Source organism: Panicum virgatum, chromosome 2N (assembly GCF_016808335.1).
Source record: "Panicum virgatum strain AP13 chromosome 2N, P.virgatum_v5, whole genome shotgun sequence".
In the NCBI taxonomy this organism is placed as follows: domain Eukaryota; kingdom Viridiplantae; phylum Streptophyta; class Magnoliopsida; order Poales; family Poaceae; genus Panicum; species Panicum virgatum.
In genome coordinates this window covers 50535349-50547397 of record NC_053146.1, presented here as the reverse complement: position 1 = coordinate 50547397, position 12049 = coordinate 50535349, and the positions used below count along the sequence as shown (strand labels likewise).

General features: G+C 44.4%; 1 pseudogene; it reads left to right on the top strand.

The window, feature by feature from the left end:
• Positions 1-2595: 2595 nt before the first annotated feature.
• Positions 2596-7038, top strand: LOC120661005 (annotated as a pseudogene).
• Positions 7039-12049: the final 5011 nt, after the last annotated feature.

Below are 12049 nucleotides of genomic sequence, written 5' to 3'. Positions count from 1 at the left end.
TCTCTACAATGTTGCAAACTCCGCAAATCCTGCGGATCCATTACCAGATCCTTTTGCAACTCGGCATTCCACCAACGGACTTGAAACTTGGAACTAAGCATAGCGTTAGCATCTCACCTCCCCGGAATTCTCTGAAGCCGAACAAGGAACTGAACACGACAATGTAAATCGACAGACCTAAATGCCTGAGCGAAACTAACTAACATAAGGCATCCGAGAGAGCAGCAGATCCCCGCGTAGCCAAACACTCCCGGTCCGCATTCCCTCTAGTTCCCACAGTAGCAATTAGCATATCCTAATTTGGCTCGCAACACCCCCAACACGCAGCAAAAGCAGAATCTTACCAACGAATCAGGACGCCGAACGCGGAGCAAGCCGATGCAAGGGGCACATGGCCAGAACAGAGAGGGGAAGGGGTCGCGGGGACCTGAAGGAAACATACGGGCAAGTCTCGCGGCCGCCGGCCGGCGAAGTCGCCGCCGGGGACTTCCTCCCGCCGTGTGGGGTAGAGGATTTTTTTTTTAAGGGATGTGGGGTAGAGGATCGGCGTTATCCTCCTCGGGCAGTAGTAGTCGTAGCGTCCATCGCAATTCGCTAGTGGAGAGGATCAGAAATTATTGGGCCCTCAAAGCCCAATTCCCAACCCGCTACCTGGTTCCCTTCCAAGCTTGGCATCCTTCTCGGCCCCCGGAATCCGGATGCCGCGAGCAAAGCGACGCGGACCGACTACCACGAGACAGCTCCGACGAGCCTGGACGGGGACCCATCGATCAAGACCTATTACGGTGGGCCCGCCACCACGTTTGGCTGGGTGCCGAGCGGTCCAATGCTGAATTTACATGTGACTGTAAATTTCAAAATTTATGATTGACCCCAACACTCGCCTTCTTCACCTTTTTCCTTCTCCTTCCCATCCCTTCCCTTCCCTCTCCTCTCTATTTTTCTCCACGCGCCCGCCAGGGAGCAGGGCCGTACCAACGTTTTGGTGGTCCTGGTGCAGAATACAAATGGTGGCCCCATAATTATATTATAAAATACAAATAATGAAAATATATTCATACTTTATAATATAACTACAATATTTCAAGTATGCTAAATGATTAAAGAGTGAATTTGTCTTACCAAATCTTCTTAGCTTCTATTAAATAGTGCCATTTGTCTAGTATTCTTAGCGTGGACTAGTCTGGACGGACTACAGCACCAACATCACGTCCACATCCCAGGCCTCCCGAAGCAAGCACGGCATGAAATTTGAAGTGCACGGGCGTCACCACTAGCCAGCTGCTCTCAGCACCGTCGTTTGACCTCGCCGGCCGGCAACGGGATACAGGATACCCGATGGTCGATGACTCGACGGCAACTCGCGGCACGGCACTACAGCAGCAGGCGCGCGGCCGCGATTGCGGCGTCGAGTTCAAGGGAAGACAAATCGTCGCGGCACTATAGCAGCACTAGTTTGAATTGATTTGCATCTTACGTTACCTCCCTTGGCCTTTTGTACTTTAGGTTAATAAAATTAGCATGTGTATTAGCAGTTACTGGGTTTAATTTTGATGGCCCCTAGGAATGGGCGGCCCGGTGCTAATGCGCCGGCTGCACTGCCCATTCGACGGCCCTGCTAGGGAGTTGAGCGATGCCTAGGCAGAGGCACGGCAGCGCGGAGGCAAGGAGAGCAGCGGGGCAGGGCTGTCTCCAAGATTTAGAGGCCCGTGTGCGAAACGCAAATGGAGGCCCACAGTGGTGGCGTGGCAAGGCTGCAACAGAGCGACGCGACAATAGCGACGGCGCGGCAAGCTAGCCACAGTGTGGCTGACGACGGTGCGGTCAGCGGCGCGGCGACTAGCGACAGCACCTCGACCTCGGCATGGATGGACGCCAGCCGTCGAGCAACGAGCGACGCGGTTATGGTGTCAGTATTCACGTCGATCAGTCGAATGAAGCCATTGGCGACAATGACGGTGTCTTCGCGTGGAAGGAATCGACATGGGCAACTGCTACTTTATTTCCCTCTAGTTCCAGAGGTCATAGGCCGTTGCTGCTCTAAACAGCCATCTGCTATGGACCTTGAAGAACAATTTAGGGGCCCTTCAATTCTGCAGGCCATGTGTGGTCGCCCACCTCGCACATGGCCATCGACGGGCTTGAGGCGGGGTGAGCAGGAAGGAGATGAGGCGGCGGGAAGGCCGGAGCACAAGTTTTTTATTTCTTTTTTTTCAATTTTTTCTCTACAAACTTTTTCCACCTTGATTTTTCTTTGTTTGAATGCCAGAATTTTTTCTTCAAAATTTTTGTCTCAAAACTCTTCTTTTCAATTTTTTCTTTAAATTTTTTATGAAAATTTTTCCTACAATTTTTCCCTTATTATACAATTTTTCTACCTCTCAATTTGTTTTATCAAAAAATGACAAAAATCTATACTATAAAGAATGAAAGAATTGATAATAATTATCACAAAGACTAATCTATCCATACCCCTCACAAAACATCCTCCACTTCCACTTGTAAGGCGAAATAGTTTGACGACACTTTGGTGGACCGAAAAATTGATGAATGCAGAATGATTCCGCCATCTCGAAAAAAGTTTAGTCACCGCGCCTTCTCTACCCGCCCTCCGTGTACCCGCCCACCCATTCATCGTTTCCCCCTGATCCTCGCGCAAATTATCAGCAACAAATCAGGGTTTGCCTTCCATATATTTGCCCGCTCGGCGATTTTGTTCCATATATGTTGCCTGGGGGCGGCGGTCTGGCCGTCGCACGCGGGAGCCGCGACAGCCGGTGCTGTGGAGCAGACGCGGGGCAGCGGCGGCGCCCGGTGCTGGGGCTGCAACGCCGAGCGCTGTCGAGCAGGCGCGAGGTAGCGGCAGCGTCTGGCGCGAGCGAGGGAGCAGGCGCGGGCGGCGGCGTCCGGCGCCTGGAGCTGCCGTGCGAGGTATTCTATCCATCCGATCTGGTCTTCGCCTCCGCACTCGACATGCTCCACCTCCTGGCCTCACTACCTGCATTCCCATCCCCTTACCCGTACAGTCGCGGGCTTCCTTCCCACGGCCTGCACGCATGGCCGTACCCCGACCTGCTTCCCCACGCCTCGCGCCGGCGCGCGAGCGGCCTCCTCCCCGCGCATACAGGAAGTCAGGAACTTGACGCTCCTCCTGCAGAAGTAGCCGCCGCCGTCCTCTCCGCCGCCTCCGGCCAGCAGCGGGTCCCATTGCTCGGACCTGTGGAGGTCGACCTCATAGAACGCGGCAGGGACGAAGCCGGCGTCGGGCTGTCAGCCGCCTTCCTGGAGAGTTAGTGCGTGAGTAGCTCAGCCCCCTCATCGGTCGGCCGGAATCGGAAGCCCGACAGCAGCTGGCCGTCACCAATCGATGCGCTTGAAAGCAAATCAGAGAAGGCGGAGGCAATGTGTTTGGTCCCACATTCAGTGACCCGAACTGCAGCCTGAACCTCGACGAGACCTCCGAGCTCGTGAGGACCTCCTGCAACACAGTATCGTGGGTTTGCAATGTTTGATGATTTCCCTATTTAATTCCGAAATATTAGATGGGAAAAGATGAAAGGAAGAAGTATCTAAATAAAATATCTTGTTAGTGGTTGTTTTTAGTTTTTTAATCCCTCGAAAGTCTAGAAAGGGAAAAATTACTAATCTTTGCATGAGACATTAAAGAATTGTTTTTAACTAATTAAGTCATTTTGATTCTTTGCCTAAACCAAAATTACATACTTTAAGCTGCCTCCAACGCTGTATATGTGTGTTGCTGAATTCTTTGTTACGCTGTATAGTTTTGTCTTTGATAAAATACCTGTTTCCTGTTAAATATAATATCATTATTTGGTATAGTTTAATGAGGTGTTTTTATTCCTACATATGGGGATTATTCCTTTCATTTCTGCCAACCTGTGCTATTCCCTGAAGGTGTGAACCAGCATTATTAAGCTCAGATTGTACATTTGCAATTACCTGCAAACCAGAATACTGTTGTCCTATGAAATAGGGACACTTAGATAAGAATTCCAATTTTAGATCTGTAAAAGACATGTTCCAATAGATCTATTGTGTTCTCTGTAATCATGTGGCATCTACTGCTCTGATGTTTGCTTGCCAACAAGTTGCTCTATTATGAATTTATACACTGAATGAACTTTTTCCTGTTTGATGAGATGAAATCTATCCATGAGATTACACGAGCTTTGGTTTTTGAAATATGTGTCTATTTTAATATTTTCATTTTACTTATGTTGCAACTGCCGACCCAGTTTTACATGGCATTGGTAAGGCATGATAGATACCAAGTTTTTGGACTTGTATTATTTTGATTCCTGCAGCTGAATGATTCAACCTAGCTTTTGTAATGCAGCTGTATACAATAACTACTGTGATCCTAACTGGACAGACAATATACTATAGCCACATCTACCACCATCTTAAAGCGAATAAATCCAGGGCAACCAGCAAGGTGACTACCTTAAAATTTGTGTAGATAATCTGCATCCACTTTGCATGGGTAACTTTCTTAATATATTGGGAAAATAATGCAACAATCTGTTAACAATTGTAACACTGCAACAATCTGTTAACAATTGTAACACTGCAACCACATATATCTTGTACTTTTGGATTCATTTATTCATAATGTCTCACCCATAGCTTAGTAGTTTATTACTGCTCTTCATTGCTGTGAGGCGCTCCTGGTAGGACATTGCTGTCAGTTGTCTTATTAGATTATTCTTAATGAAATGCAAACATTTATTTGTTTTCAGGCCAGATTCACTTGATATTGTCGCAGAACTTAAACTACTACTGTAACTATCTTCTAAATAAATTCTCTCCACTTTTTTGGGGATCCTCATGATTTTCAGCCTTAGAAGCATCAGCGAGGGGATACTTCATTACGTGAGAAGCTTTTGGGTGCCAGGGATGGTGGGGCATCCATAAACAACCACCAGTCAGATGCTACAATTCCTATTCCAAGCTCACCTATTTTATGTTAATACGAAATTTGCCGAACAATACCATACTCCATGCAGCCCCATCTCAGACTACTACTATATGTAATGTTCTTGAGCTACCTCAGACTGCTACTATATGTAATGTTCTTGAGCTACTAATGTTCAAACAATGATAGATGTATTATTTATTTTCTTTACTTGTATGGTACCAATAGGCCAATGGAGTACTCTTAAGTGGCTATTGTGCTAGATGATGCTGTTTTTTCCTATTGCTTGCCGACTAAGAAATATGCAAACAAACACAAATTGATCAGGAGCATTTAACTTTTAGTCGATTTTACAGGTCAGCTAGACCTTTATCAAGGAGTCCAGTGCTAACTGCTGGTACATGGTTGGGCAACAACTGTGAATCATCAAGGACGCCTCCACAAACGAATGGCCAAAGGGAACCTTTAATTGGTGAGATACTGAGATCACTACAGCACAATCTGCATCACCTACTAGAATGAAAAATGCCCTCTCAGTGGTAAGTTAATCTGCGACCAACATTTTACTTTATTTCTTGAGGTTGGAGCTACAAAAGTGTTTATCAATATAATTCAGGTACCATGGCTGGGTCTTCTGTTCAGCATGTGTCTCTTGCACCTTTTAGTTGGAAACACACATAGGGAAGTGCCAAGTAGAACTGTCATACCATGGGAAGAAGACTTTTACTGTTTTACTGTTTAAGGTAAGCTGATATTTGCTTACCAGTTTCAAACTTGAGGGTTGTGGCAGAACCCGGTATCCAAAGCATTTTACACCAAATATATTTCTGACATAAAAGACCTGTAACTTGAATGACGATTAACATGACTAATTAATTTGTTCTTGCATCGCAGGATGATCAAGAACATTCATCTTTCAGCCATGGCAGTGGAAGTCAAATTGGAAGCTTTCTTGGTTGGGCAATGTCAATAATCTATATGGGTAGATGATTGCCCCAGATTTTCTTAAATGTGAGTCACCACAAACAATTGAAAACTTTTCCTGTTATAACACTTTTTTATGGAAAATACATTATTGGCACTACATTACCAGGATGGTTGTGCCCCATAGTAGCAATAGTTCAATACTTCTGTGGGATGATGGGCGGAAAATGTCTATGTGAGGAAATCCTAGCCAATCATTCACCTACATTCCTATTGTACATCTTATTTTCTTAATGGTTTCCTGTTATCAATAGATAGTTGTTCTAATTATTGACCTGGCAGAACATATTTGGCAGAAGAGAAGGAAACATACGCTAATTTGCCGGAGGAGAAAAAAAAGAAGCGCAAAGGCAAGGGAAAATTATCAGCGTCGGAAGGCTGAAGCCAAAGCATTGCACACGTCTCATAAACGTCTGGTGCAGCATATTCATATAAGTTGGTATTCATTATTTTACTGAAAGCGCAAATATTAACATCAATCAATAGTCCCATATGCTCTATTGGGTTCTACACTATTTGTTGATGTTGTCGACATCATTGAAGCAAGATCTATCATTGCCGATATTGAAAACAATAATCAATGTTAATTGCTGAGGATGGTACTTGAGGCTATATTTAATGCTCTTGTATACTCATGTTTATCTTCACAACAAGCATTGTTTGGATCCATATAGTTTGCAGTAATTGGAGTGATACTGGTCGTAGAACTAGAACAGGTATACAAGGCTATTGGATTTTTAGCTGATAACTGTGGTTTAGTAATTATTGATCCAAGCTTTCATTTGTGTGTAGGGAATTGGAACATCCCGAACGAGCTCTCGACGCAGAACTAGATTTAATACCTTGGATCAGCAGAGTGGTTTCAACATATTGCACATAATATTCACAAGCTAATCGCAAAGTATGATGGGTCTGTTCATAGTAAAGATGGGGACAAAAGGGCACCTTGGTTTCTATTTATTACGACTTGGACCAACATATAGATTCGTTCCTGAATAATTAAATTAGGAAGATAAGTACAAAAGTTTTTTATCCTATGTTTTGTATATAAGTGATAGTTTGCACTTTGCATTTATTATTAATTGAATGAATGAAATAAAATTTTATTGTTGCCATCCTCCATTTCGTGTAATCAATTATTTTTATATAGTTTCTTTAAACACGTGCCGCAATCTCCACTAGTATACGGAAAAAGAAAAAACATTGATCGGACCATCAACTGTAGGACTCCCTCCGCAGAGTCGACAGGAGCGGGTGGCCGCGCAGAGGCAGCCCGCCCCGGCGGCGCGGGGGACACGAGCGTGCGGCGTGCGCGCAGCGGCGCAGTCTAGTAGGTTCACCGATCCCGATCTCGGACAGGACGCATCCCCCCGGTCCATATTCAGGTTCGGAAGAAAAGCGCGAGCCATGTCGTGGGCCACGTGACCCTGCTGCGGGCGATGGAGGGCCGGCCCGTGCCGTCGCTGTGGCGCGCCTGTCCGGCTGGGTGCACCGCATGGCACAGATCGGCCTTGTGGCGGGCCCCGGGGCTGATTTGTCACGTGCGGTGCTTGCTCCCACCACTTGACTATGGCCCTGTTTGTTTCTGCGGCTCACAGTCGCGCGAAACGCATCGCGAACGCGAGAAACACGATTCCAAACAGGCCCTATAGCGATACAAAAACGCAGCCCCGGTCTTAGCCAGGATTTCGGCCGAATGCAAAGCCTGTGCTCATGGAAGCATCTAAACACACCTTATATATGTTTGTAAATCAATGTACTGCCTTCTCCCAAAAACAGATTGACGTTCACACCTTATATGCAACACTGAGATTTGAACTCCAAATAAAAAAAAGAAGAGAGTCCTTGGCCCATAATCTCTTGACATGTCATCTATCATCGTAAATTCTTAATTGGTTATGGATCATGTTTACTTAAGTAACATACTATATGTCATTCTAGATTTGTTTTTGTGTTTTCAACATAGTAGTCCACAAAAAAAGCATTATAATGTGTACAAGAAGTTATCTAACTTTTATTTGGGACAGGCCGATCATGTGTGGTGCTTGCTTCCAACATTTCCCGCTCCATGTAATATGTTTTCTCATAGAGTTTAGAGCAAGACGTGTATAGTCACCGGGGGCAAGACCCTTTGGAAGACACGTGACCCGGCAAAAATGCAAAATTTTCTTTTGATCGGCAATCGATCCGGCAGTGTTTGGTTTGGGATGAAAAAAATTCGCAAAAACATTTTGCACCTTTGACCAGTAATTAGTAGTATTAGATAATTACAAAATCATCTGCAGACCTCCCGGGTAAATTCGCTAGACGAATCCAATAAGATCTTTGACAGCATGATTAGAGCATAGTTACTATAGCATTACTGTAGCAAATCATAGATTAATTAGGTCATTAGATTTGTCACGTAAAATTACACAAATTTGTGAAAAAGTTACGTAAATTGACTTCATTTAGTACTCCATGCATGCAAGATTCTCTTTTCGTGAAATTTTTTTTTAGGGGTAACCAAACGCGGCCGCATGGGAACTGTGCCTTTGTGGCCAGGAGCCTAAATCGATTGACCACCTCTTGCTAGGATGTGAGAGTGTTGGTTCAAACTATTACGGATCTCAGGGTATCAGGCTCTTTTACCCACACTGCATGGGGAGCTTCTAGACTGGTGGTTGACTAGCAGGAAGTTGGTGGCCAAATCAACTAATCAAGCCGTAAGGGGTTTGACACTTTGTAGTCCTCACCACTTGGAAACTTTGGCTACAAAAGAACTATTACTGTAGCATTATTGTAGTAAAATATAGCTTTATCAAGCTCATTAGATTCGTCTCGCGAATTAGAATCCATCTGTCTAAAAAGTTTTATAAACAGATTTTATTTGATATTTCTAATTGATAAGATTTCTTTTGATGTGACCAGCCCCATGTGTGATCAAGGCTTTGTCTAGTTCATTTGGCCAAAATTTTTTGAAATGGAATCTTGCTATTTCTGATTACTAAATGAAATCTGTTAACAAAACTTTTTGCACGGATGAGTTGTAAATCGAGAGGCGAATCTAATGAGCCTACTTAATCCATAATTTGGATTAAGTAGGCTCATTAGATTCGCCTCTCAATTTACAACCCATCAGTGCAAAAAAAATTATAAATAGACTTCATTTAATACTTCATGCAATCATGTATATGTCCAAATGCATGATGTGATGTTTTTGGTTTTTCAAAAAAAATGATGTGATGTTTTTGGCCAATTTTTTTTTGGCTTCTAAACACGGCCCAAGAACATCATCGAGGAGGCTAGATGCTGTATCTCTGCCGGCATGGTGGACATAACGGTTTTTATTTTACCGAATGGTTAGTTATTCTTTGTCTTTAGAAGTAGGTCGTTTTTTTTTCTCTTTTGTGGTCCTATAGTTTTTGGTAAGAAGTCGGGTGCGTGTGCTGTAATCAAACTCCCACTTCTTCTTAATAAAATGTTTGCCCAGATAAGTTCTCGAAAAAAACATGTATAGTTGTAACTTTGTCGGTGTGATTTATACATGGTATATTCGTGTGTTTTGAACTCTAACATACGAATGTATGCTTTAGAACTAAAAGCGCGCTTTCACCAAAATTTGAACTATACGACACACATCATGCTTTTACACTTTAGCATCCAAACTCCCGAAGCCATTGCAGAAAAAATTGAAAAGTAACACCAATATTTGAACTCTATGAGACACGCATTATCTTACTATATTAATTGGAGGCTCCTTCGAAGCATCCACGTGAAGCCACTTAGGATTCTAGGTGGACACTCTAAAAAAATAGACAATTCCTAAAAATTCCCACAAAAATCAGAAACATCTGGCCATCCATCTAACTACTCTAATCATAATAGTCATTGGATTTGTTATCTTTTTTAATAAATTACCCACCTCTGTCATTATAAAAATAGACTAAAGTAACCCCCTAAATATATATCTAAATTATCCACCTCTGCCATTTAAAAAAACATAAAGTAACCCCCTAATCTTCGTGTAAATTACCCACATATGCCATTAAAACAATAATGCAAAACAGCCACTAATTTGTGTGTAAATTATCCAACTATGTTATTATTACAAGTTTACGTAACCCCTAAATCTAAATTATATAATTATAATAAAATATTAAAGCATATCAATGTAAAATTCTAAATTAATATTTCTATCATTATGGTATTATTATGTATATAAAAATGTTACCCATGATAAGTGAGATAAGAACACTAATTCATAAATAAATAGTTTAATTAAATATATATATCAAACACACATGGAGATGTGATGCAAAATGAAATCTATTGCAACTATATTATGAGAAATATATATTTTATAGTATGTGTTAGAATATCCAATAGATGGGAGTGCGTGAGATAGATAATTATAATAATTAGTTGTATAATTTATTTTTAAAATAAATATAATTAGCCCGTGTGGAAGCACGGGTTGATAGATTAGTACTTTTAAAATTCTGGATCCAAAACTATTATACAAAAGTGGAAGACGACACTGAGATTTGAACTTCATGGCACGCACCATGCTTTTACACTTTCACACCCAAAGCCATTATAGAAAAGTAGAAGGTCTCAAGCTTGGTAGCACCAAAATTCGAAGTTTAGCATCATAAAAACAATTAAGTAAAAGCCGAAATTGTGGTACGGAGAATTGAACTCCATAGCATTATATTTTTTTCGCTTTAGCTCGAAAACTAATAGCAAACAGATTCAAAATGGTGGTATCAAGATCTGAACTCTGACTTCCGCGTTATGCTTTGATATTTTAGCATCGAAAGTAAAGGGAACCTAACACCGAGATTTAAACTCTAGGACACACATCATAAGAACTAAAAACGTATTTGCGTAAAGTGAAAATCCCGCACTAAGATGTGAACTCTGAGCATGCATATGTTTCATGTGCTTAGCACCAATCGCATTCGCATGCGAGTGAAAGAATAAGGTGCCACCAAGATTTGGCTGCACGTATCGTGCTTGTAGCTTGTTCACGCATCGTTCGTCTACCCCACCCGCCGTGTTCTTTGAGCTGGCAATCCGAACTCATCCGAATCTCCTGTGACGTGGGGGCCGATGACTCGCAGGAGATCACATTTCGTGCGGCTGCCTTGCTGTACTATGTGGCTCTCTATCCCCTCAATTGAACGGCAGGGCTTCCAACTTCTAAATCTTTCTTCAACAAAAAAAAAATGAAGGGTTGTTGGTTCACATGATGAAAAGCATCGCACAAAATGTCAAAATCCAGCCGCAATTAGCTAGATTGCTCTCGACTCTCGAGCGTCGACGCCGTGGAGTAGAGTAGCACTCTGTCCCGGCCAATCAGACTAGGGACAAAACGGCCACGAGTGCAAGGAGGACCCAGCAAGTTGGGCAGAAAGCGCAGGAGGCCGGGGGACCCTGGCCTGGGCTTCACGGTCCTCGGGTTCTTCTTCCAGGTGCGCTGCGTGGCGCAGCGCCGCCCACGTTGACATCACCGGCCGTCCACACGGCCGAGATCGCCGCCCAAATCTCTCACTTAACCAAAGTCATTAACCACCAGAAGCATCCGCCCACTAATCTAACTAACCTTAATTATTATCTGATGATCCATCCCCACTCCACCTCGTTAAACTAATCCCACCCCCCCTACCGCTACCGCGCGCGCTACGCGGTCGCTCTCCCCTGGCCTTGCCGTTCACACTTCACACCGCCACGCGGGTTCGTCCGTTAGCCCGCGTGGCGGGCCAGGCGCCGATCGCTCCGCCCGCCGCCTGCATGTGCCGGCCCGGCCGGCCGCCGACGAGGCAGTCACGCACGGCAACCTGATGGATGGATGGAATCATGGACCCGCTCGGGATCAGGTCAGGCCACGGGATCGCGCGGCGCTTGGTCGTGTCCCCCGCGCTGTCGGGCGCGCGCTCCGACCGCGCCAGAGCCGCTGGCCCCTCGCCGCCGGGCAGAGCGCCAGAGCGTCGCCGGTGCGCGCGTTTGTTTCCATCTCGTCGTAATCCCCGGCAGATGATACGCTGATCGCTGTGCTGCGGTTTAGTGGGTGACGCACGGTCGCACGGACGAGCACGCTAAGAATTTTGGTTGGGGGACAGAGTAGTGGTGCCATTTGGGGACCCA